This window comes from Otolemur garnettii, unplaced genomic scaffold, assembly GCF_000181295.1.
Source record: "Otolemur garnettii isolate 467f Iridium unplaced genomic scaffold, OtoGar3 scaffold00091, whole genome shotgun sequence".
NCBI lineage: Eukaryota > Metazoa > Chordata > Mammalia > Primates > Galagidae > Otolemur > Otolemur garnettii.
This window is the reverse complement of record NW_003852486.1, coordinates 840287-860143: the sequence shown is the minus strand read 5'-3', so window position 1 is coordinate 860143 and position 19857 is coordinate 840287. Positions and strand designations below refer to the sequence as shown.

At 49.8% G+C, this 19857-nt stretch overlaps 1 protein-coding gene across 1 annotated transcript in view; it reads right to left on the bottom strand.

Moving 5' to 3' along the window:
• Window positions 1-19857, bottom strand: part of KCNJ10 (potassium voltage-gated channel subfamily J member 10) — a 30277-nt gene that overhangs the window by 9467 nt on the left and 953 nt on the right. The gene's annotated exons all lie outside the window — the stretch shown is intronic.

The following is a 19857-nucleotide window of genomic DNA, read 5'->3' as shown; positions in this document are numbered from 1 at the left end:
CTTTTTTCCTGTCCCCTCTTCCTCCTTGTCTCTACATACCCAAGTCTCACCTTTCAGAGCCCCATTCAAATAACAAGTCTTCCATGAAGCCTTCTCTGATTCCCATAGCCTGAAGTCATTCCTCCCTTTCCTGAGTTTCTACATATGCATATCTACATCCATCTGTACCTGTATGGCACATCTCTCCATATCTGGCATGTTATCTGTCTCCTACTACAAATAAGCTTACTAAAGGAAGGATCCAGGCATAACAACCTTGACCTTGGTTACCCTAAAGATCAGCATAGATCAGATCTATGACACAGAGTAAGCGCCTGAGAAATAGTTGATGAATGAATTAATGCGTAGGAGGGGACTCCCTATCCACTCCAGTGAAAGAGGACAAGGTAAGAGACGCATAGGAACCCTGGTCCAGGGCCTCACACTTTCTCCCTTCTTGTTTGTGTCTTCTCTTGATATTGCTTATGATTTGTTTTGCTTTCTACTTAGGGAAACCCAGGTAAGTAATTATTAATACTAACGGATATGCGACAAACCGAATGTTTTTGTTGGTAATGATGCAAGCTACCATAGGCAGTGTGAGTTGAGTTTTCATGCATTCATACAATAAATATATTTTTTCAGCATCACCGTGTACCAGATTCTAAACAAGGCACTGGATCTAGAATCAGGAAAGGACTAGTAAAAACAAAATTAAATTAAAGTAAAGTAAAATAAAATATGCATTGGAATTATAGAGATGGATCAGATGTAGATTCTATCCTTAGAACCTTACAATCTGATAAGGGAGGCAAAAATAAAACAAGTCGGAAGTGTTAAGTGCCATAGAAGAGGTGGCAATGAAGTACAAGGGGAATTTGTGAAGGAAAAGGTAATATCTAAGCCAAACCTGATAGCTTATTCCAACTGCCTGACCTGTAATTCCAGCACTTTGGGAGGCCGGAGGATCACCTGAGCCCAGGAATTCAAGACTAGCCTGAGCAACATAGCAAGACTCTAATAAAGAATTTTTTAATGATGGTATGTGCCCGTAGTCCCAGGCACTCAGGAGGCTGAGGAGGAAGGAGCCCAGGAGTTCAAGATCAGCTTGAGCGATATAGAGAGATTCAATCTCAAAAGAAAAAGAAAGAAAAAAGAAAAACAGACATCTAGCTCAAAGGATCAGGGTTGGGAAAAATAACATGTATTCACTGAGCACCTATTATGTGCTAGGCACTGGACTAGGTTTTGTTTTTTGTTTTTTTTATTTGAGACAGAGTCTCATTATGTCACCCTGGGTACTGTGCCGTTGCGTCACAGCTCACAGCAACCTCAAACTCTTGAGCTTAAGTTATTCTCTTGCCTCAGCCTCCCAAGTAGCTGGGACTACAGGCTCCCACCACAAAGCCCAGCTATTTTTTGGTTGTAATTGTCATTTTTGTTCAGCAGTCCCGGGCTGGATTCAAACCCACCAGCTCTGGTGTATGTAGTTGGTGCTAGGGCCATGGGTCTGCCAATTTACAGACACCGAGCCTACGTTGTTTTTTGTCTGTACTCATATGACTCCACAAACAATCCTATAAGAATGTGGATATCCTCATTTAGGTCAGGAAACTTATTTAGTAAGTAACAACCAGGAGTTGAGCTGCTTCCTCCTTCCCTGATTGCCTCACTCTGGGAAGACATGGAGATGGGATGAGCCTAAATGATTGGTGAGACCTGGACTCTTACAGAGTGAGTTTTGGGAAGCCGAGAAGAGGCCCTTCTGATGAAGGCAGCAGTATGGGCAGAAGTACAAAGTACAAAGTATGAGCACTGAGGTGACCCAGGGCCAGGCAGGGAATAAGGAACCGTTCATTTTGGCTGAAGTCTTAGGAACACAGGAAAGATCTTTGTAGGACAAACAGGGAAGACAATGAGTGCTCAACACCCTCCTGCTTTGTGGCCAGCTTCACTGTCTAAGGTCGTGAAGGCCAGCTGGAATAAGGGCAACAGTCACGGCCTGGGCCCCTGCCAGGCTCAGGTGCAGAACCTCAGCCTCTTCCCCCTGGTGCCCCAGCCTGTGGGACTTCCTTCCACAGAGCCACTGGCCGATTTTTCTTGTTCACAGCTTACTTCCTCTTCAGATGTTTGGTTCAGGGAAACAAGGAGAAAGGGAGGCGAACTATCGTTTACCAAATGTCTACTTTAGACTGCCACTTGACATTTCACCTCTGCAACAACTCTGTCCAACAAGTCTTCTTGTCTTCATAATTACTGCTCAGGAAACTGAGGTTCGGAGAGCCCAGATGACACGATGTGTAAGTAGCAGAGCTGGGATTTATACCTGGTTCTAGCTGGAATCCAAAGTCCTTTTCTCTTTTTCTTCAGGATAACATGATAGTAAATTTGCCTTCACCGAGCTAATTCAACACTGGACAGCCAGCAGATGACACCTTGGACATGCTGGGGGTGAGCAGGAGACAGAACAGTGTGGAAACTCACAGCAGGGATGCTCCCCACGTATCTGAGGGGTGGAGGCAACACTCTCCCCTTGAGGTTTCTTTATCCCCTGTGTCTCCTCCCGGTTTGGCATGGCACAACCTTATTGACCAGGTTCCTTCTCTTGGACTCTCCTGTTAACTGCCTTCTCATCCCTTTCATTCACCTACACCACACATTTGCCTTTCTCATGTTTCATCCTGGCTGTCACTAAAATGTCCCCTCCCCTCCATCCTCCTTGTCACTTTCCGTGCCTTTTTTTCTCTAATTGTCACATCCCCTCCTCTTAGTTTCTCCGGGCTTCTGTGTCTCATTCTGGAGACCTGATTTTGCAAATGGTGACCTGGAGGAACAGTTTGCTGTCTGTCTAATCACAACTCTCACCTTCAAATTCTTTCTTCACTTTATCCTTCTATTCTCCCTCTATATCCCAAGGCCTAGGTGTCCACATCAAGAGAGGCATTTCAAGCCCTAAGGCCTCCTGTTCTCCCTAGTTCTTCCCTCTAGAAAAGAGTCTCTTGATTTAAGGATTTGGAAATGGGATCAGAAGGGCAGGCAGTTTCCAGGAAGACAGAAGTACCCACTGTAGCTATTAAGTAACCCAATTGCTGTAAGTATGAAGGTATTCTTGAACCAATCACTGTTGGGTAAAAACCGATGAACAGGTGAAGAGAAATAGGGAATGATGGCCCCTGCTTGCGCTCTGTCCTGGTGCCTGTCCCTCACACTCACGTGCTGTGTACTGGAAGAGTCCTGTTCACAGGTAGAGGGGCTTTGAGCACTATCAGTCTCAGGATCTGAGACTTGGCTGTTTTCCAAACCCACGCTCATCTTCAGCAGCTGGGCCAGATGCACGTCCGTGCAAGCGTTCAGGGGAATGAGGAGAGAACCAGGAGCAAGGATGTGCAAGACCCTCCCTGGAGGGCACCACTGCCTGGCAGGAAGTGCTCTGGGCACCACTGCCTGGCAGGAAGTGCTCTGGGCCGAGAAGAAGGACATGTGGGTGCCAGCCCAACTCTGCCGCTGACTAGTTGTGACCTTGGCAGTCTCCCGGCCTTTCAGGCCTTTATTTCCTTCACTGTGGAACACGGAGTTGTATTAGTTCCACACTTCTCAAACAAGGCCATCACTAGTGTGCCAGGAGGCACTCAAAGCCACAGGACTAAATTCAGTGCATTTTCTGAAGATAGAAATTTTGCTCAAAGATTTTGAGGGAAAATATTACTTGAATACTAAATGAACAATGATGATGAAGTAGAATGAAAAACTCACATAGCTTTAGACAAAAATAGATGTCAAGGACGTTCAATGTGTGACAGCTTAAGGCTCATCCTCATGGTTTCTGGGGCACAGGTTCCCTCTCCTCTGCCTTGATGAACACAGTTTGCAAGGTGCTGTGTTAGAGTAGGATCAAGGTCACTTGCTCTAAAATTACAAGTCCAGCCAGAGCGCCCCCCACTGCAATCTGGTCCCATTCCTCCAATTGGCCTTGTTGGAGAGAGGAAACAGCTCTTCAGCCTGCGCTCACCAACCATATTCTCTCTTTTGTGGACAATTCCAACTTGAATAGCAACCTCTGAGGCCTCCAGAAGGAGATCAGTGGCACTGGGATGGAAAAGAGGCACTTCTGAGCTTCCAAGTGTTCTCAATGAGACACAGGGGAAGCGAAGAGGAAGCAGAGGGTACGCGAGGAGGGCAGGAAGAAAAGCATGGCAGGATTATGTAAGCCCTCAAGGTTGGAAGAAGAATGGAGCTGGGTTTTCGGTTCTTTTCAAACTTGATGTCTTTATTCATTAATCTCCCTCCTTTTGTGCCCCAAGGAAAATAAACAAATAGAAATGGAGCCAGATGCACACAAATCTCGAGGTAGGAAAAAAGGGAGTGTGTGTGTCCAGGGCTGACTTTCCAGCTGAATCACTGTTGCCTCTGTTTCCCGCTCTCTGCTCTCCTTCCCCCTTTCCCTCCCGTCTTGTAACCCCAGCCTGACACTGAGGCCTTGGTCCGAGGAAGAATAGGCTTTTCTTCCCTTGTGTCAACGTTTGGAAAGTTCTCATAGTCTGATCAAAAGAAAGGATAAAAGCCTTCAAAGCATTTCCTGGGAGCCTGTAACCTCTGCGTGGCCCTTCTGACCCCCCACCCCCCACCATGTGTTGTCCAGTCTAGAGAGGGAGGGACAAAGAAATGGGGCCACAGCAGATGTTCCCCTCTGCTCAGTCACTACCCTGCCTGTCAGTGTGGGCTGATGAGACCATTCCCCCTTTCTCCACCTCCATCCCCAGGCAATGCCTTTTTCCCCTGCTAAAACGAACAGTGTCCCGGCAGAGATCTACCTAAAGTTTGACATCTCTGGGACCCCCTCTTTCCCTGGCAGGAGAGGGGAGACAACTTCCTGGCTCAGGCAGAAGACTGGCACTGCCTCTCAGAAGCACCTGCCCTCCTAGCCCTTCATACCACCCCATCACACTGCCTTCCTGAGTCATCACTGTGCCACAGAGGCTGCTCTGAGCTGTCGTCTGGGCCACCAGGGCAGCACATCCTGGACTCGGCAGGGAGCTGGTCCTTTGTGAGCTACTTGGCACTACACAGAGTTCAGCTGAGGACAGAGGGTGCCCCACTGCTTCTCAGCTCCCTCTCTAGCACCCCAGAGAGGCTCTGAGCATGGCCATACCTGGGTCCACCCCTCAAAAGAACACGCGCTGAGAGGTGTGAACTCATCCCTCCTCCTTTTGACTGAAGAGTCAGAAAAATCAGTGTCAGTGCTAAGGTGCTAACTCCTACTGGTATTGTTATTTTATTGTTATCAGTAAGACACGAGATACTAAAAAGGTTCCTAAGGATACTGGGGAAAAATCTCAAGAGGGTCTGAACTGGATTAGAGAGAGAAGGAATGATGAACAAGATGTCTGTTTAGGGTCCTTTCTTCCTGTGGGGAGAAGGGATCCTCTGCCCCAAATCTCCAACCAGTCATCACCTGGCCTGGGCACCCAAGATTCTCCATAGGGGAAATCTGTGCCCAACTTGTCTCCACAGATACTGGTTGAGGGGATCATCCTAGTTTACCTATGAGAATTACTCTTTGAGACACAGCCCCTCAGGAGAGTTGACTTCCAGCCTCTGCTGACTTTCCAGCACAGGAAACTGGCAAGATGATAGATGGGCGATGGGGAAACTGTAGAGGCAAAAGGGGATTCACAAATGTCAAGCTTCATTAGCTATTTGCTAGTCTCTGCTCCCTGCGGAAGATTTATGCCCCCATTAGGGGGCAGGGCTCTCCGGTGCCTCCAGGCTGCCCTTGACTGTCTAAGGAACGCTGTACCCCTCCATCCCTTATAATATTAGATTGAACCATATGAAATTACCAATTAAAAAAAATGGGTCCCCTATCAATGACATCAAATATTGCAATCTAGTAATACATTATAATAAAAATAATAGTTAACAACAACCTTCAAAATGTGGGACACTTGTACACATTCAGAAGAATTCCATCTGCTCTCCCCAGCCACACTGGGGCAAGTAAAGCCAAAAGAACCTCTCACCAAGGTCGCAGCTGGACTTCCAATCACTAAATCCAAGGGCATTTTCTCAGCCCTTAACCCCAGCAGTCTCTGCCCCATTGGAGAATGGTGACCAGCCTGTCTGTTCTCTACACTCTTTCGGTGTGTACTGAGGTGTGGGGATCCAGTGGTTTTGTAGAACTTGATTAACTGTTAAGTGGCTCTGCCACTTCTCGGGTTTATGATTTGGGGCAAATCACTTAAGCTCCTGAGTTTCCATTTCCCCTATCTGCAATAAGAGTCCAATAATCCACGGGCATTAGGAGAACTAAATGAGATCGCATATGTCCCTGTGAGTGGTCAAGCCCCAGGGATGTGGACAGACTCATTGTCAGTCTCTGATACCACATTCTCCAAGTTCTCTATAATTCTGTTTACTTTAGACTTCTGTTGCTGTGATCTCTCTTTGAGGGGACCCAGGGGGGAAAAGGGGAAGTTAGGGGGGAGAAAGAGAAACCAAGAGAGCAGGAGGAAGTCAGGAAGGGTACCCAAAACCCACCTGAAACCACACGGAATCTTGGGACCAAGCCAAGAACACTGTGGCTGGTGGTGAGCTGTACAAATAAAGAAAGTGGGTGAGGAGAGATGTCTCTCAGCCCTTGACTAGAGGAGAACAGAATTGCTAAGTAAAAGGGATTAAAAAAACTATCAGCTTGAGAGAGGCGACCAATTAAGGCACAAGACAAAAATGACACAAACCAATGAGAGAGACCCTGGGGAAGGTAGAAAAAACCCCAAATCCCAACCTGACAGCAGGACCCCATTCGGGACCCCTCCCACTGCCTCACAGGCTTTCTCTATCAATAAACTTTTGGTTTGGGCCACTCCCTCTTCTGGCCCATGAATTCATTCTTCAGCTTCTTGAGACCGTGGGGAGAGACAGTGCTGGTGACATCCTCTGTCCTTAAATCTTGGTGTTTCTTAGTAATTGGCTGTGGCCTTTTCCTCCTCTACCTTCCTCAACCATGTCAGCCACTCCATGGAGTCCACCTCACCTCTGCCTTGCATGGCCACAGACTCGCCAGTTCCCTCTGCCCGGAGCATTCTAATTTTAATATGTTCAGACTAGTGTCCTCTTTCCTCAAAAAGGAGTCTCTTTTGTGTTTCCTTTCTTGTTCATAGAATTACTCACCTTTGGGTACCCAAGCTAGAAACCTAAAAGTCACCCCTGCTTTCTTTCTTGCCCCTCATTCAGTTGGTCACCGCCCATCAATTCTGCCTTTGTGGCTTCTCCTCATGTCCTCTAAGGCTGCCCCAGCGCAGCCTCAAATTCTCTTTCATTTGAAGCTTTGCAATGATCTCCTGGTCCTCCTGCCCCCAGGCTCGCCTTCCTCTCCCCATCCCTTCAGCGGCCTCAGTGCCCTGTACAACTCACTCTGATCCGCCCGCCGGGCCATATGCTCTTCAGTGAGTTCCCACAGCTTTTGTGATGAAACCCAAACTTCTTGGCATAACATTCAAAATCCTTCACTGTCTCACTCCACCTTACTTTCCACAGCCTCCCCCTGGCCCTTCTCCCTTCATGGCCCATACTCCAGCCATGTGAAACGTGACCTTCACTTCACTTGCCCATCTCTAGGCCTTTATTCAGCTGGCCTGCTTTGTTCAAAACACCCTCTCCATGCCCCTCAGTCCCCTGTAGGCCTGCTTGCTTCCCTTTCAAATCCTCTTCCTCCTCCAACGCCCTCTTCCAAACTCTTCTCTACTGTCCAGCCTTCCCTAGGCTCCCAGGCAGAAATATTTACTTTCTCCTATGTTCCTGGGACATTTTGCCATGCTACCTTTTGATTGTGAGCTCTTTGAAAGCAGAGACTAAATTTTAGCCATCTTTTTCACCTGATGTCTGAATTCAACCTAGCTTATTAGTACAAAGGTAGCACTTAGACATGAAGTCTTTGAGTGATTCTGGGCTGGGGATGGAGGTCAGGTGTACAGTACATCGCAAACACACACACACATGCCATTTAGCAGATATCACTAGTTCATCACAGTACTTTATTTTTTAACTGTGCCTCAGAATCTTTCTCAACATAGTGATACAGATAGCCAATTTGAATCAAACGGAGTTAGCCTAATAAGTGAAACCTAAAGTGCTATCCTGGCATGTCTGAGGCACAGCCAAGAGTCCCTACCTAGTCTTCTTTCCCACTATGCACCATCCTAGTCTGTGTCATTTACATTCACTATGTGCCATCCTAGTCTGTGTCATTTACTGTGTCATGGGAACTTCAGTCAATCTCTTAATCTCTCAAGGGCCACGTTTCGTCATCTAAGGAAGCAATAAAACCTTCCATTGTGTAATCAGTATTATGTGAGATAAAATATGTGAAATCTGTAAGGCCTTTATGCAAATAAAGATATTATTATCCTATTTTTCCCATGAGGAAAAAATTTCTACTGAATTAGAGAAACGAAGGCTGAGAGAGGAAAAGTCGCTTGCTGACATTTATTTAATGGCGAAGTCTCCACGTTCCCCGGGCTTCTCTCTCACACTGCCTCTCCATACTCTGGTGGGCGTCCTGCTGCTCAAGCTAAACCACCAGCCTACTCCTCTCTCTAGGGTAATGATGGTCCGCCAAGAAGGACTTACTAGGACCCCAGAATTGAAGAGGGCTTCCAATCAACTAGTCTTTATGGTACCTCCATAGAATTCCTCCAAAGCTTGCCAAGAGGTGGGAAGGTATGTGTTGAGGAATACTGGACAGAGAGAAGGTTCTTGAGTATTGTCCCTCTGCCCCTGGAGTCCTGCTTGCCCCTGGTCTCTGGGCTCTGGGCAGCTGGCAGCCCTCTCAAGGCCCAGGGTGGCCAGGCCCCAGGAGATAAGGTTCTTGGGGTGGAGGCCAGTGAGCCACTGAGCTGTCATCTGATCTGCCATCGGAGTCTGAGAAACTAGAGAGGGGACAATGGGACCTGCTCCTTGGAGTCCCCATGCCAGACAGGCTTCTCCACCCGAGAGCAGAGAGGGAGGCTGACCTGATCCCAGCTGAAGGCCCCTTCTCCACACACTTCTAGTCTTTAAACTTACAAGCTATATTGGCTGGTGGTGAGGGGGGACTTGGGCCCAAGTGGTAGAGAATCTGAGAGGTAGTGTGGGGGCAAGGGAAGGCAGAAAATCCACCTCAATGTGGAAGCACCCCATCATCCCCAACAAGGAGAATCTCTTCTGAACTCATTCTTAACTTGCATTTTGTTCATCTTTGTGTCCTTCTCAGTGGCTGGTGTTTCCTGACTCAGAAGAGCCTGCAGGACTGATATTCTACATTGTTTTTTCCTCCCTCAGGCCCCTTGTGCAGTGTGCAACATCTTTCTTCTTTCAGTCTTTCCTCTGAGCTTCCCACTGAAGTTTCAGTATTTGGACACTGGAGGGCACTGGCTTAGCCTCCTCAGCAGCCTTTTCTCTGGTTTCCCTGCGTTCTCACTCCCAGCCGCCCTCGGACCCAACCCAGCAACACTCTCCCCACTCTCTACAGCGAGAAGAACAAAAAAGGAAACCGAGGCCCACAGTGGGTGCACAATGCTAACAGGACTGCCTCGGTGCAAGAAATCCAGAGTCTTCTGTGGGAGGTAGATGCTCTTTCATGATGAGAAAGGAGAGAGGCAGAAAACTTCAGGCTTGGGCCAAAAACTGGTCCAGAGTCAGACAACTCTGAACTGAAAGCTTCTCCCTGGGCTGGCCAGTGCTTCTTCATGCCCGTGTGACCAAGAACAAGAAGAATGAGTCTTGAGAGAAAGGAAGAAAGAAAAGTAGAAAAAAGAGTTTGGAGAGGAAGTGGAGGGGCCACATGTCTGAAGCCCCTAAAATGACAGATGGAAGAGAGTCCTTTATAACCTGGTCTCTGCTGACCTGCCCACCATCAGCGTTCTCTATCATCTGTCCACAACCTTCACACATACCCTATATCTACACCAAACTTCTCTTCGTTCTTGAACAGAGCACGCTTTCTCTTAGCAACAGTTCTTTGCAAATAAGAGAACACTCTTCCTCCTCCCACTTTGCTTAATGAATTTCTACTCCTCTTTCAGGACTCAGCTTAGATGTCACTTTCTCTGGAAATCCCTTCTAGATGCCCTGGCCCCCTGTGCAGGCTCCCAGACATGGGTATCTGCGTTCCCACGGTACCAAGGACTTCCCTTCTTGTGTGCCAGGCATCGTGCTGAGCATTTGTGCAGTGCTCCATCCTGTCCTCCCGGGAGGTGGTTGACAGGTGCTGCCTTCATATTAATGATGTGGAAATTAGATGCAGAGACATTGCTAACTTGCCCAGGAGGACTGCGAGTTGTATTTGTCATCTTGCTACTGTACTAAGTCATACAATGTTCATACTGGGAGATCCTCTATAGTCATCCCATTCAATCCTCTGATTCTACTGAAGATGAAGCCAACCCTAGAAAAGTGGGTAACTTTTCCAAGATCACACAGCTAGCTAGTAGCTCATATCATTTCATATTAGAATAACCCTGGTCTTCTTCCTCATCTCACCTTCTCTCTTCCTATAAGATCTTTTTCCTGACCCTGGGGTCCTCAAGGGCCAGTGAGTGTGGAGCCAACCTTGGAGCATCAACCGTGGAGCTCAATCCCCATCCAACCTTAGCCATGGCCCCAGTCTGTTTGAGCTGGCTCTTCCTGCCAACAGATCTCAGGGGTCTCCCTCACCCTGCAACAGCTGGACCAGAAATATGTCAACAAGAAGACTTAGAATAAACAGCAAAGGGGGAAGCCCATAGGGAGGGGACAGATTCCTTGATGACTTTGCTGGGGGATGTGAAAATGATCAAGGGAGTTCCTTTGAAACCACAGGAAACCCCAGTCCACAGGACACTAAGAGTCGTTGCTACTATCTCCCACACCACCCAGTCCTTGTCCAATAGGTGACTAACGGAGAGGGCAGAGTGAGCCCTCCACCTCTTCCTGTTCCTTCCCTTTGCCCAGTACCGCCTGGGAGATTCTTCCAGTTAAGTCAAAATTTTCTTCATCTTTGTATGATTGGTGGAGATGGACACCCACAGGTACTCTGCTCCTGTAATTCATATTTAGGGGAAAGAGCCACCTTCCCTCTCAACTTCCTTCTCAGGGCTCCCATCCCATGTATGGAGAGCAACCTCTGACCCTGATGCTGAGACGTCTAAGGGGGGCCCCCATCACTCGGGAAGCTAGCTCTCTGCCCCTCCCTCACCCACCACTTATTCTTTATCTGCATTCCTCACAAAGACACGGACTAGCTGTAGGACTACATCCAAAGGCAGGTGTCTCACCATCCTCGGTCTCTTACATGTCCACCTGCCCCAGTACAGCAGGGGGATGACATTATGATCTGGGCATCCCTTCCTTCTCCAGCAGGAGATGTTTGGAAGCAGAAGAATCACATCAAAAACATGGGCTGGGGAGGTTTGTTTCGCAGGAAGGAAGACACATGGATGAAGCATCCTAAGTAGGACCTGGTATCCGGAGAGGAGCATCCTAGGTAAGGGGTGAAGAGAAGGGGCAGAAGGGCTGGGGAGTTCTGTGCAATTATTACATAAGGGAAACATCCTAGGGATCAGCACTCAATCATTTGCAGATGAGCAGATGAGCAGGCCAATATCAGCTTAGCTCTTCATCTAATAAAGTTTCTGCAGCTGTGACCCCATCCACCTCCCAGGTCCCAGCACCTCATTGCATAGTCAGCCCTCAAGTCCCTGGGATCCCAGAGCCCCTCCCCCCAATTCCCTTCCTACAGCATGTGATCCAGGCTGCCAGAAGATACTGAGGACCAGAATAGTAGGAGAGGCAGAGACACCCTTGCAGGTGCTTGTGCAGACACTGGGTATCAGCTGGGAAGTCATCACCAAGGACTTGCAATTGGTACAGGCCTCCAACTCTAAACTCCAGCTAGCTAAGGAGGCTGCAGGGTTGCTGTCTCGGGTGGTCCTGAGTGAGTAGCAGGAGAGGGGCCCACAGCAGGGTAGGAAATGAAAGGAGGTGGGCTCACCCTGCTTACAGGAAGTGAGAGGGCCCAGAGACTTTGGAGGTTCTTTCTAGACCCTTAAGCCTATTTAAGGTTCTTGTACCAGTTGTGCTTCTCTCTACCCCTCACGGCCATGCCCTCACTACTTCCCAAGGAAGGGGAAGGGGAAGCTAGCCCTGTTAAAATTGCACATAGGGTGAGGTGGGCATCTCACGGATGGATAGTGAAAAAGCATAAAAACCTAAAGGGAAGAGACCTCGACTCTAGTCCCAGCCTTGCCACCAACTGCCTGGGCCATCACCTCCCCTCTCCAGCCTTGCTGGGGAAATGGTAACTGTCCTATCAGTGACACAGGGCAGGGATGTGCCCTGGGCAAAGGTGGACCTGTGCAAGCCAGGTAGGGGGTTAGCTATTCACATACAGCTATTCACATAGAGCTTTTCACATAGCTCTGTCCGGTGTACTGACCCAGCTCTGGGCCAAGACACTGGCCCACCTACCTCTCCTGCTTGGGGTGGGGGTGGGGAGCCGCGCTCAGAGTTCAGCGGAGGCTGTGCCGCGGTTAACGTATAAGCAGGTGCGGTCTGGGGCAGCGGGACATTTCCCGCCCCAGGGCCACATTCTTGAGGTCAGGACAAGTGCAAACTTGTTATAACCTGTGTTGGAGCAGCAGAGGGCAACGAGGTCATGGGGGGAGGTGGTGTTGAGACGCCTGTGGCCGCCAGAGGGGGTACAAAAGGGAAAGGGCGGGGCGGGCGGCAGGTGTGCGGCCGCATATGCCAGGGGACCGTGGCGCAGGCGTGCGGATCTGTGTGTGTTCGTGTGTGTCGGCGTGGTGTGTCTGGGCATATACACTTGCTGTGTGAATGGGAGCCGCGTGTGGGGCTGCATAGTTGAGCGTGTGCCTGTGTGTCTCTGCATATGTGAGCCCCAAAGGCGTCCCTGTGGTGGGAGGAGGAGGAGGGGTGGGCAGCCACCGACCCGGCTGGGCGCGTGGAGCTGCGGAGTGGGCCGGCCGTGAGTGCCCTTTCCCGCCTCAGGCCTTACAGAACCTGCATTCCAGCTAGGTCCACAGACGGCACCGCCCTGGGAGCCAGGGCCTCTCCCCTCTGTGTGCCCTCTGCAGCCTGCCCAGGGAGTGGGGGGGTCGCCTCCTACCCATCCCCCCTGGCCCTGGGCCCACTCACCCCCACCCACCCCCTCCCCGAGCTCTCTGGGCTATCCGGACACTGGGGCGAGGGGGGTGGGGAGGCTCTGAAAGCAGGTGACTGTTTGGGGGAACTAGGGGACAGAGCCCCCATTGTGCCCGCCCCAGAGCCGCCTCAATGGAGCTCTCTGGCACAAAGGGGCTTTGACAATGGGCAGGACATTAGCATGCAGAGCCAGCCCCTCAGCCCTCTCCCAGTCCCACAGCCCAGGGGCGGGAGCTGGGGGGCTGCAGCAGAGGGCAAGGGGGGCTTCCAGACTGAGACTGAGAAGAGCTCAGCCTATAGGGGCTCCCCTGATGGCATTGCCCAGGAGACAGGGGAGGAGACTAGACTAGGGCCCCCAAACCTGCCACTGGCCAGAAAGGACCTTCCAAGTGCAAAAAGCCACAGGGACTGGCAGGGATGGAGGGGGAGAGGCTGTGGGAGGCCAGGCCCCCTGATCCTAGGCTGGGCTCTAGAAAGAAATGAGTGGGCAGTTGGAGTCCACCTACATTTTGCCTCAGTTTTACTATCTATTCAAGGGAATCGTGTGGGTAGGAGAGGACAAATGGAGCAATAGAACGCCACCTAAGCAGAAACAGCATGCACCCAGGGTTGGGGGTTCCGTGGGCTTCTGCTTCCTTGGGGTGGTATTCTCTCATAAAACCTCCACCTGCTGTGGTTCTGGAAGCTGAGGAGGCCACGACAGGGGAAGTAGGGAGTTGCAATTAGGGACAAGGGTCCCCACCCATATGGACTCTTCCAGGGAGTTCAGCCTGAACTGATGAAGGTGGAGCTGGGCGCCCAGCTCAAGGGACTCTGGCTGAAGGGCCAGTGAGCAGCCAGTTCTTCCCCAGTGTGTGCATCTGTCTCCCCTATCTGCCTCCTCTTCTTCCCCAGTCTGTGGGGAGAGGCTTCCCTTCTCCTGCCTAGGAAACCCCACTAGCACCCTCAGCACCACAAGCTGCCTTTCCAAGGTGCCATGTCCTGACCTATGTCACCATAGCACAAGGGGTAGGGGTAGGGGAGGAGATCCAGAAGAGGATCTCCCAGGCCTGGGGCTGTGGGAGAGAGCAGGGAGGGGGGCAGTGACCTGAAGGGGCACCACATGAGAAACAGTGTTACCCAATCACAGACCTCCCCTGCCCCTGACTAATGATCCCCAGGAGAGAGGTGGGGGCACTCTACATTTTCTGGGCTTCAGAATGTATTCCCAGCTTTCTTTCTCCTCTGCTGAAATGTCAGTAAGTCCTCTCAAAAAACCAAAGGTCTTTCCCTCAAGGTTTCCTGCTGCCCTGCTAGGGCCTGGAGGGCTCACTCAGATCTGCTTCCCTCCCCCTCTCAGGATCTTATCCCCCCACACCTGCATCCTTCCTCCATACCAAAAAGTCTGATAGGGCTAGGCGTGAGAACCCCTGGGTTGGGGCCCTATAACCCTGCCTGCCAACTTTCACTGGGAACTTATACAAGTCACTTCCCTCTTTGGGTCAAGCCCCCATCTGTCAGGTGGATGGATCATCCCCTCAGCTGCCTTCCTTCTGGGCTGATGGCTGCAGATTCAGGGACCAGGCTCCAGAATATAATAAGAGCTCACATCATTAAGCAGTATGCTAAGCCCATTCCTAGTATCATGTCGCTGAATTCTCAACAACTCTAAAAAGTAGATGCCTTTTTAAAGCCCCATATTATAGATGAGAAAACTGATGCACAGAGTTATTAATAATTTGCCAAAGATCACCAGCTAGTAAGTGGGAGATCACCAGCTAGTAAGATCACCAAGGCAGAACTTAGGTGACTAACCACTGTCCCATGCTGCCTCCCTAGGAAAAATGTTCAACAGACCATGGGCAGCAGAAGGAAATCAGCCAAGATATTCGGAGTGACCCTAGTTTTTTTGAAATTATCTTCAGAGGTTCCTGTGTAGAACAGAGATTCTCAAAGTGTAGTTCAGGGACAACCGAGGATTCCAGAGACCCTTTTAGATATACCAAGGTCAATCTTATCTTCTCAATAATGCTAATAATACATTACTTGCCTCCTTTTCACTTTCATTTTTTCACAGCGTTCAGTGAAGTTCCAGAAGCCACATGATAGATGATATTGCAACATACTGAATGCAGAAGTAGATGAGAAACCAGCTATCTCTTATTAAATCAGACATTAAAAAGAGGTTTGAAAATGTAAGACAATGTCAGTCATCTTGTTAAACTTTTTATTTACTTTGGAAAATATGTAGCTATTTTTCATTAAAATATTCCATTTATGTTAATATGCAATAGGTTTATCATTGTTATTTTTAATGGATTAATAATTATTTTAAGTCTCCCTAATTTTTATTTCTGATATGGTGAATATTGGGAGATATAAGCTACACAAACAAAAACTCTTGAGAGTCTTCAGTGATTTTTAAGAGCATAAAGGGGTCCTGAAATCAAAGTTTGAGAACCACTGCTCTAGACGCCAACAAATTCAACCTCCCCTCATGCCAGTTGCCCACATCTTTTTTATTACAGGGTCAACTGCGAGGTTTAGGCCCTAGGAGGGGGTCTGCACCAGGCTGAATTACCTGGGGCTGGCAGGGGTCAGGGACAGAGCTGAGGGGGCTGGTCCAGAGAGAATGGAACACTAAGAGGTCAGACCTACACCCCATGTAGGGGGTGTCCCCACATGTTTCCCACCTTGCAAGCCCCTGCTCAGAGGTATGCTCAGGATGTTGGCGTTGGCCCAGACTAAACTCTGACCTTAGCTCCTTTTTCCACTCCAGATGCTCTCTGATGAGCCCAGCATCAAACTGAAGTCAGACTACCCTGGTGAGCAGAGCAAGACTCTGTGGGACTCTGAAATGTGGGCCAGCATTGCTTAGAGCATTGTAAATTGGAGGTTCTATGCCATCTCCATAGGATGGGGCACTTGGTAGGTAGGAGAGGGGTTTCTCTTGAGGTTCCCTAGAGAGTTGAATAATAGGATCTCATACACACCCTGCTCCGATGCTCACATAAACCACTGAAGTGAGGATCCTTCCCCCAGAATGAGCAATCAGAAAGGTTTCCTACTAGAAAGAAACTGGAGAGTAGCCACTGTGTCCTAGGAGCCAGGCCCGTTTCTGAGTGCCAAGGGGTCCAGGAAGAGAAGAGGTGCCTTCGCCAATCTGATAGGGGCACAGGCCCTACCCTAGAGGAGCCCCCAGGCTACTGAAGGAGACAGGCTGCCCCTCCAACATCCCCATGAATGGCAAAGTCACAGACGCAGGGGGTAGCAAGATGGCACAGCAGGGAAGGAGACAGGAAGATTTGCAGGAGGGGTGGGAGGAAGATCTCTGTGGTTCAGAGATTACCATTGGATACACTCCCCAGGGACAGAGTCTGAAGAGCACAGTCCCAAAAGATAGGGTGCTGGAGGAGATGAGGGAAGGCAAGAATTCTCTTGAAGACTGTGATTGGGAAACTTTTATCTAATGCCAATGGGTGTGTCTAGAAAAGGAAGGGACAGATTAAACTGATGCTTCATGACAATTACAGTGATAGCACCTTGGTAGAGTAAAGGAAAGGAATGAAGAAGAGAGGGAGAGGCTGGAGTCAGGGAGGTGGTTGAAGAGTTGTCCTGGGCATCAGCTGATGGGATGGACAGCAGGTCAGGGGACACAAGAATAGGAGGGCACACAAACCTAAGACAAGTTGTGGGGCACCCCCGGGCCAGAAGAACTCCAGGCAGGGTGAGATGAGAAGAGAGACCGGCAGGGCCATGGTAGGCAGGGAGAGATGTAGGTACGTGGCTGAAAGAGAAGTTGTGTTTTTACTTATGGAACGCAGGGACTGTGGGTGTGGAGACCCAGCCTCCCTGTTGGCCAGCCCGCTGCAATGCAGAAGACAGGAGCCTCCTCAGAAACGACTTGATCATCCTTCCATCTTCCCAAACTGCAGAAGGGTGGAAGGATAAAGACCTAGGACAGAATCTCAGAAAAAACCACAGTGAAGGGCTGGGAAAGATGACAGAGCAGACTAAAGTTATAGAGGCGAGAAAGCCACAGCACCAAACACCTTCACCTTTTATATGCTGAGCGCCATTCCAAGCCCTTTACAAATATTGACTCTGTTAATCTTCATAACTATTATTAGCCCCATTGTAAGGAGGAGGAGACTAGTTTAGCTACCAAGTAGAACAAGATCTAAACCCAGGAAGTCGGACTTCAAGGTTGTGCTCCTCCCCACTTGTGCCCACTGTCTCCCAGAGCAGAAGAGAGCCTGGGACAGTAGGGGACAGTTGTGTGGGCCATCCCAGAGAGGCCCCTGGGCAACTTTAATGATGGACTTTTTCCATTTTGGAGTTGGGACTTTTTTTTTTTTTTGGCCCAGAAGGTGCTCTCCCTTTTCTTCCCAATCTCCATTTCAAGTGTCCTTGCTTTTGTTGAATGCACTTCTTGAAACCAGCCTAAGTCCTTCCTGATGCAGCCCTAGCCCTTTCCCCAACTCTTCTGCCATTGAAAGAGTAGCAGGACGACTCTGCCAGTCCCTTCTGTGTTGCATCTTCCTGGAGACGGGAAGTGTTCATTCAGGCCTCCAAACCCCCAGCTTCTCCACCTCTTTCTCCAGGCCACACAGCTCAGTTCTTACTTCTCCCTCACATTCCAGAGCCAGCCCTTCCCTCCCCCCACCACCTCAAATCCAGGCTTCAAGCTGGCAGACACCCACAGAGGGTGTTTCCCACAATCCTTTTCTCTTTGCCCTTTCAAGGTTCTGATGGGGGAGGGGATGAAGAGGGGCCACCCAGGATGCACTTTCTCCATAAAGAAGGGTGGCAACATGTAGGTTAAATTCAGACAAGGACGAAAAGCACTGCACTTAGCCTGCAGAAGAGACTGAGGTGGTGTGATAAACTCAGAAAGCTCTCATTCCCTGGAGCTGCCCAGCCAACCACCCTTCATTGGGTGCTAAAACACTTAGATTCCAAATCTCCCTTTTCTCTCCAATCTTTCTGCAGTTTCCTCTGAATGGTGTGCCTTGGATTATCTCTTCTCTCTGCCCCCTTCCAGGGCCCCACTGCTATCCTGGACAGCTTGGCCTCAGCCTGGACAGTAGCACTGACCAGTCAGGCAAGAGAAGAATCTAGGCCGAGGAAGGGAGGGAGAGAGGAGGTTTTTTTCTTCCGTCCTAAATAATCTTTGGCAAGAAAGTTTAGGGACGCCATTGCCCCGTGTCTCTTTCCCTCTCCACCAATGCTAGGGGTCTCAGCTTAGTTTTCCATCTTGTGTGCAGAAACCAAGCATTTTGCTAGGAGGCCCAGCAGTCTCCTTTCAAGGAAAAGGAATTGGTCTTTCTGCATGGTCTGCCCCTACAACCCTAAACCCCTTCTTCCATCCATGACAGGATGAGGACTCCAAAGGACTTCCTCTGAACCCACCCAGATCCAAGTGTCTAGCCTCTCTTGTACCTAGGGTGAACAAGGGAAGGACACTCCCGGAGTCTTCTGCCAGTCTGTTCCCTCGTAGTTCAAACCAACAAAGCTGGAGCTGTAAACAAGCTCATTCATGCTCAGGGGTACAGGTAGGGCACACAGAGGAGGTGGGGGATGCCAGTGGATAACTAATTCCCCTGCAGATATAGGAACCCACACACTGGAGGTACGTCAGCTGTTTGAGAAACAGTTTTTTTTTTCCTTCAGGATAGGGGGCAGCAGTGGGATTCTGCATTAGAGCCACAGAAGGAATGGGACCATAACTCTGACCCCCCCACGGCCACTCCCACCCTCCCACCCCTACTTAGTAGAGTCATTGCCATTTGATATCCGCAGAGACAACTTGGCTGCTCAGGCTCTGGGTGGGGGGTGGGGGGGATGGCTCAGAAAACAGCAGCTCCTTTCAGGACCCAGGTTGGCAAAGGCTTTGGGAGGCTGGACCGGCCCAGATCACCCCCAACATGCCCTCCCTTCTTCCCTCCCTCACCACCACCAAAGGACTGGAGGGGAGGCAGGAGGAGTTGGCACTGCCTGGGCCATGCCTATTGCCTCCAAAGTCCACCCTGGACCCTCTCCCTGGCATGATGCCTTTCCTCCTCCTCCTACCCCATTTCTTCCTCCCTAAAGAACCAACTATGAGCCAGAACACCAGGCTCCTTCTAGACTTGGTCCCACAGACCTAGTCTACATGCTGAGGAATTAACAAGCCCCACCACCCAGCACAGGATGGTGCTCACCATTGTGCCAACAGTGTGTTCAGAAATCCCTGGAGATTAGGGAGCAGGTTTCAGGATGAAACTAAATTGAACTCAGTGGTAGTTGCCATCCCCCCAAACTGGTGGCTGGTTTCTTGATATGTACTCCAGGTCTTCCTCTAAACAAGGAGCACCTCTCACATGCTGGTCTCTAATCTCTCATCATCATGTCCCTCCCACCCAGACTGTCCAAAGGAGTCCCAGCGGGGAGCAAAGAAATTTAAACACCACAGCAAGAGCAGACTGGCCAGAAATCCTTAGAATCTATTTTGTTTAGCAACACAACCAGGCTGTAAGCTCTGGCCTCCTTTGGGTTCAAATTTCTTCACCATCCTACTAACCCAGCTGCCTCACCCTGTCTGGGGCACCCATTTACTGGAATGAAAACTTAAGCTACCAGAGACTTACCACTGTTGTCCTCTACCCACCCTGGGGTTCAGCTCTCCTCCCCCAAATCAGGAAGTTCCAAGCTTTCACTCTTTGCTAACACAGGTGCCCTTGG